The 12,186-nt window shown below is 50.3% G+C and overlaps 1 protein-coding gene across 7 annotated transcripts in view; it reads left to right on the top strand.

Moving 5' to 3' along the window:
• CAMTA1 (calmodulin binding transcription activator 1) overlaps positions 1-12,186 on the top strand; it is a 326,976-nt gene that overhangs the window by 46,104 nt on the left and 268,686 nt on the right. The window lies entirely within an intron of this gene.

Genomic DNA, 12,186 nt, shown 5'->3' with positions numbered 1-12,186 from the left:
CATCCGTCAACGATGAGAGGCTCCTACCCGATACCAGCCTTCCCTGGACACACATTTTGTGTCACAGTAACAACAAAAACTGTGTTCTTGGTTCATATTGGTGCTGTTCCTGCCTGCTCGCTCTGCCTCTCTGGGTTCTGCTGGAAGGATTTCAGCCCTCATCTCCATGCCCCTGCTTGCCATCAACCTCAGCCTTTCTTTGCCCTGGAAGAGCAGCCGCAGGTCTCAGTAATGTCTTCAGAATTTGGTAGCAAACTAGAGGTGACACGCTGAGCAACTCTTCCTTTCTCATAGGTACATGATTGCAGTGATTTTTTTTAATTTGCAAGAGGAGGGTTTAGTTACTGCCCAGTATGATAATACGAGAAGGCTTTCCAGCAGCGGAATGGCAATTTTTAATCGCAGTTTTGCACTTGAATTTTCCAAACTAGATGCTCATCTCTGACGGCTTATTTCTCATTGATTCTACATGTTGAAATCGATCTGGAGTATATCACGTCCTCACAGTATTTCAGCTGTTGGCAATGCAAAGTCCATCTAAGGCCCCTAATTGGATTATTATTCTGTTTGGGGATAACTAAGGGAGACAAATGGTTCCAAGTACAGGTTTTTTCCAAGGCTTCTAGATGTAAAACTTCTTAAATCGTAACTGAAAATCCACCAAATACTTGTATTTTTTTACCGCTCTCTAGATGCATTTACATCTCCATTGACATACACACCTACGTTGACGCAAGTTGCAGTTCTGCCTGGAAACGTATGCTTTGCGCCAGGACCTAGACCAGCAAGTCTGTGGCGCGGGCGTGCTGGCAGCAGCGTTGCCACGCAGCGTGCCGGGCGCCCGCCCGCGGTGTACCCGACTCCCAGATTTTGTGCCGCTTTTGCCCTTTGCATGCCCAGTAGCTGCACGGGCCAGCTGCCGCCCTGCAACCAGAGCTGCCGGGCTCTGGCCAGCCTCCTCGGCCACGGCAAACTGTGTGCTTCTGTAGTTTTGCTCTTGACTTTGTAAACAACCTGTTTTTTTCATGACGGAATCCTTGCGTGCTCCAGGGACGGGAGCAACGTGCGATTCCAGACAAGTGAAAACAGTTGTTACCAAGTGATAAGCGTATGGAAAGAACTTCCCTTGTTAGGTGGGGGAAAAAGTAAATGTGGGAATATCATCCCTCCTGTGATCACTCTTACCTCATTTTAAACCTTTTAAAATATTAGATCATTGTCTGTATGTGTGTCTGTGCACTTCACTGAATACCTAGATTTTTAAAAAAAAACCCTATTGATTTGGGAAGCAAAAAAGTTGGTTCGTTCCTACAGAAGCATCATCTGTTAAGATTAATTAATGTGGTGCGAGATGCTTTGAAAGTGAATAATGCCATATAAGTGTTCCTATTGCACGTTGCACAAGTGAATTGATCTGCGTGCGCTCCGCAAGTCTTGTATGGTGAGGCACATTAAATTACGACATATCCTAAAGGATAATCAATAATTCAGATTTGAGATTTATTCAACGCTAATTTTACAGCGTTCTTGCAAAAAGCGGGAAGGTGTGTGGTATCTATGGGATTTCTGTATCGCACTACCACTCTGAATGCTGTAAATCAACACCGTAAGTAACACAGGAACTTTTTTTTTTAAATGTAAATGTTTAGTAATGTAATAATTATAAACTCTCTCAAGTCTTCCTCCTCTTAGAAATAAGTGAACTGCCAGGTTTTCATCGCGGTGGCAAAGTGTTGCATAAACCCACTGTAGCTTATGGTAAAAGTGCATTCAAGTATCTGAATTAAACTGTAGCATCACCACAAAAACCGAAGTATTAAAGCGTAAGTGATTCCAGAATAATGTGCTGCTGAATGGAGATTTCTCTGGTTTTGAGAGCAGCTTTTTAAACATCAGCATACCCTGTTTGGGTAGCAATTGCAAACCCCAGTGAAATAGTCAAGGTGGCATTTTTATTTGTCAGTGGCTGCCACAGGAAAATCTGCTTTAACCATTTTTTTTTTTTCTTTTTTTTTTTTTTTTTTTACATTACCTGTCATTACTTGGCTTTGCGAATCGGTAATTCACAGGCCGACACGTTGGATGGTTTCGGGCCCCGCACACCGAGCGGAGGAGCGCAGCGCAGTCCCCGTGTTCGCCCCGTCCCCTCGGGCCGGACTGGGCTGGTGGTCGCGGTGTGTTTGGCGTCGCCTCGCACCCCCAGCCCCGCTCAGCGACCGGGGGCGCGGCGCGTGCCGGCGGGTCAGCCTGGCGCGCTCGGAGCGGGCGGCAAAGGCGGCTTGGGCTGCCCGTCCCTGCCGGCGTCGCTGGAGGACGAGGAGGAGGAGGATTTCCTTCGCACGCCCCATTTCTAGCTGCCCCCGTCTCTGTACGGACGCGGAATCCCCACAGGAGGGTGCTGTGAAGGCATTTAATGTGCAGATTTTGCAGGGAAGACCGGAGTTTTGAGGAAACGGCGATTATAGGGAAGCCAAAGCTCTGTCGTTCCGACGAATCGTCCCCTGGGAGGGACGCAGGGAGAGGTCCGGCGTCGGTGCTGCCTTGCGGCGTCCTCGCCGCCCGCGTGGGTGGGCTCCCGCCTGAAGGTGCCGGGGCTGCGAGCGGCGACCGCGAGAAAGCCGACGCGCTCGGGCGCCGCAGGGTCGAGCGAGCCGTCGTCGGCGAAGCGTCCCGGGGCTGTTGCCGCGCCTCCCGCTTACCGCGGGTACCGGGACCCTTCACGATGAGCGTCATCCGTGGCCAACGGGTCGCGTGGCTTCTCGCCAGTGAGCCATGGAGCCACTCGTCTACTTTCCCGTCTGTGTGTAGCGTAAGCTGCAAAATCCACTTGGTTGCAAGTAGAACCTCTAAGTTCTGTCCTAAAATACTTTGTAAATTAGACCGTTTCGTTCAGCATGATCAGAGAGGCTAATGAAAAAGAACGGAGAAAGCTCTCTGTAGCCCTTAGCTGTAGAACTTTTCTTTCAAATATTTTAGCTAAAAGACGTTATTCCTTTTGTATAGTATATACTCGTGCCAAAGTGCTTTTATTTGACAAGGCCGGTTAAATAGCATTTCCCACATGCTGCTTTCTTCGGCTGGGGTGCTGCTTCGAACAGAAATTAAGTACCATCATTTAAAAGAAAACCTAAAACCCCACCCCAGGGGGAGCTGCGGGCTGTTCTCATTTGCCTCGCGCTTCCACTCTGCCCCCCCCCCCCCGCTTCCTTCTACTGCTTTTCACTTTTGTGTTTTTAATAAACTTTTTAAGCCAAGGATTATAGCTAAAATAGAGACTTATCTTTGGGATGACCTCTAAAGCGCCTGGGGGGATTAAATCTAATTCTGTTACACAGGATATGGGTGCTCTGATTCTTTCTTTTAATGGCAGTGAGATAAACTGATAGAGCTCTATTATTGTAGGGTTTTTAAAATCTACGAGTCATTAAATAAGAATACATCACTCTTAAACTTGGTGACAGGGGTCCGTGTGCGAGTCCCTAAGGAGGGGGGTTCACTACTGGCTGTGCGGGTGTCGCTGCACGTGCCTGTGCTGTACCAGAGTTTGGGTGTCGGATGTTGGATGGAGACTGTGTGCGGCGGAGAAGGTGCTTTGTGTTACCCTGAGGGTTTGGCGCTCGTCTTAAATTGCGTCACTTAAATCTCTTGACGAGATGGATCGTCACGAAGCTTACGTAACAAACAGCGTGGAAGGACGGTCCCCGGCAGCAGCGTTGGAGCTTTGCCTCGTTACCGGCGTGATGAAACCGAGCCGTTCTCCGATCTGCACGTGTGTTAAATTGGCCGCAGGTTATTGCAAATAGACTCGGATTTTGGCTTTGTAAAGTGAGACTGTCTGCTTCCCTGAGGAATTTTGGCCTAGCGGTAACCAGCCATAGTTTCGGTAGTTTTTGGTTACCAAGCAGAGTCTATTTGGATGTTAGAAAATTAGAGCATAAATTCTTACGCCGATCAGCTGTGTCATTTGTGTCACTTCCGTCAGCTCTACCTGCTGTTACTTCAGACAGTTGCCTTATGTATTCTATAGGATCTTTTCCTCCTGCCATCTCAAATGAAAAATAAACAAAAGGGCTTAAACACACAACGTGCTAAATAGACTAATATGTGTGAAAACATTTTACGGGGAAATCTGGGGCAAGAGCTGTCTGCTGAAGCAAGCCTATTAGACTTGGCAGCAGAAAGGCTTTGGGAGGTGTTCTTTGGGAGAGATAATTGAAAGATTTTTTCAAATGCACGTCTATTACTTTTTTTCCCCTTTCTGAGTAGTTTTAAGAAATCCCTGCCTCCTTAAATTGATTACCTCTCACCGTCAGAGCGCCTCGGCTTTAAGTACCCGCTAAGCTGCTCCTGTGCTGATTTGACTTTCCCTTTCTGTTAAATGTAAACCAGTTTTTAATCTTCTCATTTAGATGTTTTAATAGAAAGCAAATGTTTAACTTGCTTTGCTGTGGCATCCAAATCTTTAATCCATGGGAACGTTCAAAATGAAACGAAAACGTGCTTTTGTTTAAACCAGGCGTTATCAGCCATCCGAGAGGTGTTTTGAGTAGCGGCACTTTCTAGGTGGGAATTGTACTCCCGTGTCCGTTAGGTTCGGCAGCGGCCAGGAACAGGTAGCTGTGCAGCTACGCGGCTGACGTTGGAAGAAGCAAAAGGTGAGGGGCACGGTTTTGAAGAGGCGGAAAGAGGCTGGTTTGCCATTCCAGAGACGGGGAGGCGGACGGCAATTCCTGTTTGGAAACACCCGGTGCTCACCTACCCTGAGCTAGAGCTGGTGCCACAATGCTCATGTCGAGAAAAGCAAATAGTTGTCCATGAGCTGATTGACAGGTGATGGGTTTTTAGGAATGTGACAGGGAGAGCGGTGAGAACCCCATCTCGGGAGGGTTTCCAACTCTGGGGGAAAGGTCTGTACGTGCTGTAAATTAAGTGTTTATGATTACTGCCTGCAAGTTTAATCACAGCTTTTTGTGGAGGTTTACGTTTGGAGATTGTGTTCTGATGGTGGTGTAATTGTTGCTGCTCTGTTAAATGAGAGCTGACGCAGTGCGCTTGCTAAGAAAACTCAGAAAAGCAGGCTAGCATCAGGTTTGGTTCCTCTTACGCAAAAGGGGGGGTCCACTCTTCTGTAGCCACTTGTTTATTTATGCTTAAATTTAATTTAATTTTTTAAAAAAGGCATTTACTGCTCCCAGACACAAATACCGCTGGCAAAGTAACAGGCTAAATTCAAAGTTTGTCGAGGGGGTGAAGCACAGAGCGAATACAGATGGAAACCATCTCGGGGGCAAAAGCAGTCGCTCGTGCCTGCTTTGGTGGTGAGGGCAGGAATGACAGCTATTTATCCCTTCAGATGCATTATCCACCTCGAATAAAAATGGGGATTTTTTCGGGCTGAAAGTGCAGTGAGTCCTGGAAGACCGAGAGCGCTGCTGAAGCTTTTACCTGCGCGTTTCTGACCAGCCCGTGCTGTTGGGAGGGAGAGACCGTTCAGGGCAGCTGGATTCAGAGAGGCACCTACAAATACTCCATCAACACGATTTCTACCATCTTAAGGAGAACTGCATTAATATAGGTTTGTCTGGATAAATAAAGTGCTCTGATTTTCAGGCTCGCATTATAAGTTGTCAAGCTCTAATTATGTAAGTGCTGGTGTTATAATTAGCTGGGTGCATCTGGCAAGCCCCAGCCATCGGCACGCTGAGTTACCCTGCGCTCGGTAGTGAAAACCGAGAGGACAATTCTCCACCGGTGTTTTGACTTCTCCCCTTGCGCTCCGTGGTCTTGCCAGCCCCAGCTCGTTGCGGATGATTCCTGTCCCCGCAGAGCCCAGTGCCGGGGCTGGTGATCCTTCCCGGGGACGGGGCGAGCTCGGAGGCAGGAGCATCCCGCGGCACCCGAATTTGTACCTGACTGGTGCATCAGCTGGGCTGCATGTGGAAGCCAAAGAGAAGAAAGCTTTCGGTAAAATAATCCATCTACTTCAAACAGTTTACTCCTGCGAGAGTGAATATTGGGATCAAGCGCTTTGTTTGGAAAAATGTAAACTCAGTATTTCAACTTTCCTAATGAGTTCCTGCGCAGGACATTGCCAGATTTGGCTTTATTTCATAAGTATTTGTTACTGTGCTTTTCTTCTTGGGGAGAAAAGGGAGCTTATTTCTGCCTCTTGCAGGGGTTGCAGGGAGTCGTTGCCTTTGCAGCACCCAGGTTTCAGTGTTAACGTCGTATTTCCCATGGATGGACTCAACTGCAGAAGCTGCTCCCCGGGGGCACCGCAGCTGCCCACTGCCCAGCCCGGGGTCCCTGTGCTGCTGTCAAAGTGATGCTAATGAGCCGCCTTGGTTTTAGTATCTGTGGAAAGCCCTAGCCAAGCCTGGCGGGGGGGGGGGGGGAGCGATAAACCAGGCATTTTGTCCCAGTAGAGTTCACCTAACAATTTGTCTGCAGTGTTTTTGCCGGTAATGGGAAAAAGAAAATCCCCGTTTCTTCAGAGGTGGGATGAATCGGGCAGATCACTCAGGCTTTGACTTGTTGCAGCTAAAGTTCCAGCGCTCAGAAAAAAACAACCCCCGAAATAGCAAATAGCCCTTCGGGGTGACTTTGGCATGGGAAGAGCTGGAGCATCTGGGCTGGTTTCATCTCCCATGTCAGTCCGCACAGACACAAATAGCTACTTCTGTTATCCTTGCTGATTTTGTTTTCTTTGCTAAAGGGAATTGGGGGAAAAGTTTGGAAATGTCTTTTTTTGCCAGCTTTCTGTTACTGCCAAGGTAATGGGCAGAAATCCCTTTTTGACCTTAAATGAAATGACAGGTCGCGGTAGGCTGCAGCACACGGAGCAAAATAAAATGATTCTGTCTGGGACTTGTCCTACCCCGCTGACTCAGAAAACAAGGTGAGGCTGGAGTTACAGCAGGGTGCAGCGCCGGCTCTTTGCCCATGAGCTTTCTCATACCAATTATGGGGTCAGGCATTTTTAATTGATGTGCTCGGCTCAAGGCAGGTGAAACAAGGTGATCAGTTAAAATGGAGGAGCCCAGCAAAGGCTCAGGGAGATTTTTTCCGCATTTCTCTTGGTTCTTTGGTTCGTGACAGAGACCCGAAAAGTTTCAGTTTTCAAAATTGGTAGAAGATGGCAGCATTTCAAGAAAATCCCTTCTGCCGGGCAAAGGCGGCCACTGCGCCCAGCTCCGCTTGCTCCTCCTTGCCGTGGCAGGGCTGGACGTGCCATATCTCATTTCCAGTGGGAATTTTGGACTGAGGTCCGTGGCGTCAATATGCTTACGGGCTGGTGCTGCATCACGGGCGGGTGCCCATGGAAGATGATGTCACACGGGGTGTCCCAGCAGCGTCTCCAGCGAAGAACTTTTGTTCTCCATGAGATGAATTACGAGTGCTTTGCATCCATCCGCAGGGAAGCAGAGCTGCTCCTTCACTGTGCGCTGGATTTACAAGTTGGATTTACGGCTTATTAACTTAAATGTTTAATTTTCTGAGTTGCAGTTGTTCTAATTAAATTAATTTGCAAATTCTGTCTGTTTGCCTTTTTCCCTTGACTTTGTTTCCTCTTTGACCAAAATCCTAACATCCCTAGTCGGTCGCGGGCGCACCGAGATGCCGGGAAAGCGCGGAGGGGGCGAGGAGAGTGGAGCCGGCGCCGCGCTGGGAGAATTGTGGTCCGGTTGGGAACGTCGGTGGAGGTGTTTGCGTTCCCCGTAGCCTGTTGGAGCGGATTGAAACGCTGCATCAGACATCTGTATCACCAAAATAATAAAAGCATTGTGAAAGCAATCAGGTATAAGTTACCCGCTTGGCACGTTAGAGGCAGCTCCTCCCCCCTGCAAGGCCAAGCGACTCTGAATTCGTCCCCCGGGATTTGGCGTTAAAACGTGTTCGCTGCCAGCTGACAAAAGAGTCAAGCTCGGATTTATTACACCGGCACCTGCAGTAAAAAATGACAGATGATGAAAATGTATTTAATTATCATTCAGCGCCACATCTCTGTCTGCTCCAGTCTTGGTGCTGCAGCTGTTGGCACGCACTTTATTTTAAAGTCAATGTGCTTATCTGGAGAAGAGCCCGAGCTCCCCGAGTAAATTGGCTGGGGGGAGCGGGGAACTGGCGAGCTCCTCCGAGGCGCAGCTGAGCAAATGCAGATTTGCGTTACGCTCGCTTGCCTTCGTTGCCTCACTCGCTGGACTTCCCGGCAACTTCCCCCTCCGCAAGGAAACGCGCCTTCTCCAAGCCCAAATTACTAATTCCCCAGAGGTGCCAGGCAGCCTCCGTGCAGGGCAGGCTGTCCGCACCCGGCTGGACCTGCCTGCCTCTGCCTCGCCATCGCCCTGCGATGCTGGGGCACCGGCAGCGGCAACCGTCGCGGTGCACAGGGAAATATAATTAAACAACCATGCGGCAGTAATTGGCTACAGTTGTTGGGGGGGGGGGAGACGCCTCTCAGAGGCGACTGCGGTTTGCAGCAAGGTCAGGGGAGACAAAACATGCTGTTACTGCAGCAGAGGCGCTGATAAGTCTCATTTCCAAGTGACAGTTCCTCCAGCGTTAACTTTTTCTGTTGTAATACAAAGCTGCATGCGACAAAGGGGAGCTTTAGTGCGTATTGTGTGTGCTAAGTTATACATATATGCATATACATGTATACATCTGTACATAGATATCTGGCCGTGTGGCAGGAGGTGGCCCAGGTGCTGCTGCCCAGCTGATCAGCCTCTCCCAGCTGCCATCAATGGGAGCTGATGAGGCTGCTGGGGGAACTGGGACGAGCCCAGCACCTGCCTGGGGCCGAGCTCACTTTGCCGGAGCATTCCTGCAGTGCAGAACCCAGTGGTCCCGTGTGCCCCTCGCCGACCCCCCCATCAGCCCTGTGGCTCCCTGGATGCTGGTGAGTGCTCCCGCTCGGGCAAGCCTGTGGGCTGCCCCCGGTTGTGGCTGTTTGGGGCAAAAAAAGGTAATTCAGAGGCTGAGCTGGGCTGCGTGTTGGCTGGTGTCGGGGCTGTAGGATGCTGGTTGCTGTCGGTGCCAGCACGTGGGGATCGATGCTGTGCTCTGTGACTCCTGGCTAACAGCAGTGTTGTGTCTGTGGAAATGGCCAAGGTAGAAAATGCTGTTTTCCCTTAGCGGGAGCGTAGGACAGCATCCCGTACACGGGGAGCTGCGTTGTTCCCTGCTGCTGTCTGCAGCCCATGGTGCTTTCCGCAGAGCCCTTCGGGGGAAAAAAACCACCAGTAAATCCAGGTTCTAAGCGGGACGTGTGTGTTTCAAAGGGAGCTTGTGGGGAAGGGATCCTCCGTCCTCTGGCTTCCTTCTCCTTGTCCTTGCATCCCTGTGGCTCCGCAGGGGCTGCTCCCGGCTCCCCAGGGCTGAGGATTTGGGGTCGCTGCGGAGCCGGTGTTCTCCAGGCCATCACGCTTCGTAACAGGAGAAGTTGCTGTCAGGGCTTTGTTATCACTTGCGTGTTGCCTGTGTTCACCAAACCACTCAGGGAAGAAGGTTTTTTGGGAGAATTAAAACATCTGATTTTTGATGGCTTCTGAATAACAGTCTAGGCAGGAGCTTTTTGGACCACATGGAGGAAACAATAACTGATGACTAGAGGCGGTCAAAGGAATCGGCCAGAAACCATTGGAAAAATCTGATTTTCTGCAAAGCTCGAGGAGAAACTGAAGTATTTTGATCTTGCCGAAACGCTTTTGACGTTGGAGCACTTCCTTTGCTTTTAATAATGATGTTAAAAAATACGAAGTTGAAAGCAAAAACTAGAAGCGATCTGGAAGAGAGGAGTTTTCTTAAGTGCCCTTTCACAGGGTATCCTCGCTTTTGTGTGCGGAACAGGGAGACGTTTCCTTTTGGGGGAGATTTCGCCCGATAGGAGCATCTCACACACCAAGACACGACTTTTTTGGTGGATGCAGAGGTTTCCCCTTGGGGTTTTGGCCGGAGGAGCCGGGCAGGCATGCAGGGCTGTGCTGGGTGGGCACTGCTCTCTGTTAACCACAATAAACCCCAAATTCAAAAGTGGAGCCACCAGCTGGAAAACGGGGTCTTTTAAGAAGCTTTCAGAGCTTGTGGCATTAATGCTCTCGCTTCTTTAGAGTTTGCGGGTGGCGGGGGGGCCGGGGCTGGGTGCGGGGCTTGGCTCTCCTGTGAGCCCCTAACTGGGAGCGGGGGAGCCGGGCTGGGGAAGTTTCAGGGCGGGTAGTGAAGTGAAGCGGTTTTTAGTATTCATGAAAAATGCTTGTGACAGCCTTACCCCAAGTAATGAGAAGCCACCTGCAGTTCGGAGCAGTACTTGATAATGCCGTAATTAGATTGGAGATGCAAAAAAGCTCATTAAAATTAAATAACATATTTGTCACTGTTTTAAGAGGCGCAGATTGCCTCGAACCATGCTGGTCTCTTGACCTTGAGTATTTTGGCGTAGTCCTCGCTGTCGAGAGCGTGAAAATAACGTCGGAGCATCCCGTGGGGGCTTTTGGCACAAGGTTGCAGGCGCTCGCCTTCCCCTGGTCGCATCGTTTGGCACCGGCTCGTTTTTGCTGCCCTCACCGAACAGGGCCATCCTCCGGGCACCTGGACGTGGTGCAGGGGGACGGATCGGGCCCCGCCGTTTGCAGACTGGGGGATGTGGGTGCAATGGGGGGATGCTCTCAGCAGAAGCAGTCCCCTGCCTGGGGTCCCCTGCCTCCACGCAAGGCGCGGGTCGGCTCCGCTCTCCCCCCATATCTTTCGAGATTTCTTGCCTTGCGGTCAGGATCCCGTCCCTTTTTAGGTGACAAGGCATCTTCCCATCTTCTTGGGAGCAGACAGTGCCTTTTGCTGTCAAATGTGCAAAGAGCTTCCAGGGTTTCGTGGGGTTTGGGGTAACTTTCCCAGCTGTGCCTGCTGATGGTGTTCAGGCAGGAGGTGATGAATTTCCCTCGTCTCTCCCGTGCCGTGTCGGAAGACCGGCTGAGAGCTCCCGGTGGAGCAGAGGCAGGAGGAGCTGGCGCTGGAGGCCCCGCAGCGCCAGACCCCGATTCCCCAGAAATGGCCAGAAATCCCGACGTTTAACGGGGAGTGAGGTCAGACGGCGCTGGAACATCGCGAGCTGGAGGGATGGGGAGGCAGCTTATGAGGAGATGGGAGAATCGCTCAATACAATGGCTTTTCCTCCTTGCGAGTACAAATTGCAAATGCAAATATACTCAGGTTGCGAATTTGTGCAGTGCAGAAACACGGGCTTTCGAAGGCATTTGTCTCTTATCGCTTCAGTTTTTGATGAAAGACGAGAAAATGTGTTCTAAATCCCCTTCCTCCCTCCTGCCTGAAAACGAACGTGCAAAGCTGTAACGGTGTCTGTTAACAAGACTGTAATTTTCCAAAATTAATTTTTAATGACTAATTTGTCTTGTTTTTCAGTTGTTTTATACAACACCTATCGTTTAAACCCCATTTGTTTCTCCACAATGTCACCACGAAGGAGATCGGCGTCAGTTCAGCATCTCCGGCTGGAGCATCTGTTGCTGGCTTGGCTCTTGCCTGGGGAGGGCTGCTCCCCCAAAAGGGCTGCACCCGCCGAGGAAGGGGGGCTCTGGGGAAAGGCAGAGGTCACCCTTTACAGAAGGGATTTCCCTTTTTTCCACCCCAAAACGGGGCTGCTGCCGAACAGACCGTTGCCCTTTCTGTGGGTCTGGGTCCCTCCCTCCTTCCCTGCCTGCTGCTGCAGCCACGTGCCGCCCTTCCCCTGTGGAAACGTCAGCTGGCCGGGGGCTTCACTTGCAATAGCTTTTATGCGCAGAGAAGAGAATTAAAAACAAAAAGTGGGTTTTTCTTCCTCCTCCTCGCTTGTTGTGAGTAATTACACGTAGGTGTCTTGGAGTGGGAGTGTTTACAGATACTCCGTATTTTTGGAGCATGGGGATTTTCCCTTTGTGGCACTCGCGTTGTGAACAGCACCAAAGGCACCGCGTCTGCTTGGCCTGAAGCCTGAATCGCCTTTTTAAGTTGGGGTTGTTTGTTTGTTTGGTTGTTTTCTTGTTTGGGAATTGGGGGAGAGGAGGGAAAGGCGAGTGTCCCTGAGCTTCTGAGGAAAGAGCATCCTTGCAGGATCGTTGCCCATGGCTATCTCTGCCGGAGGGGAGTTCATAGCGCAACTTCTGGTGCCTTATAAAGAAACTTCTTTTTTTT

Source organism: Harpia harpyja, chromosome 7 (genome assembly GCF_026419915.1).
Source record: "Harpia harpyja isolate bHarHar1 chromosome 7, bHarHar1 primary haplotype, whole genome shotgun sequence".
NCBI lineage: Eukaryota > Metazoa > Chordata > Aves > Accipitriformes > Accipitridae > Harpia > Harpia harpyja.
Note: the sequence above shows the minus strand (reverse complement) of the source record. Positions and strands in the feature narration are given on the sequence as shown.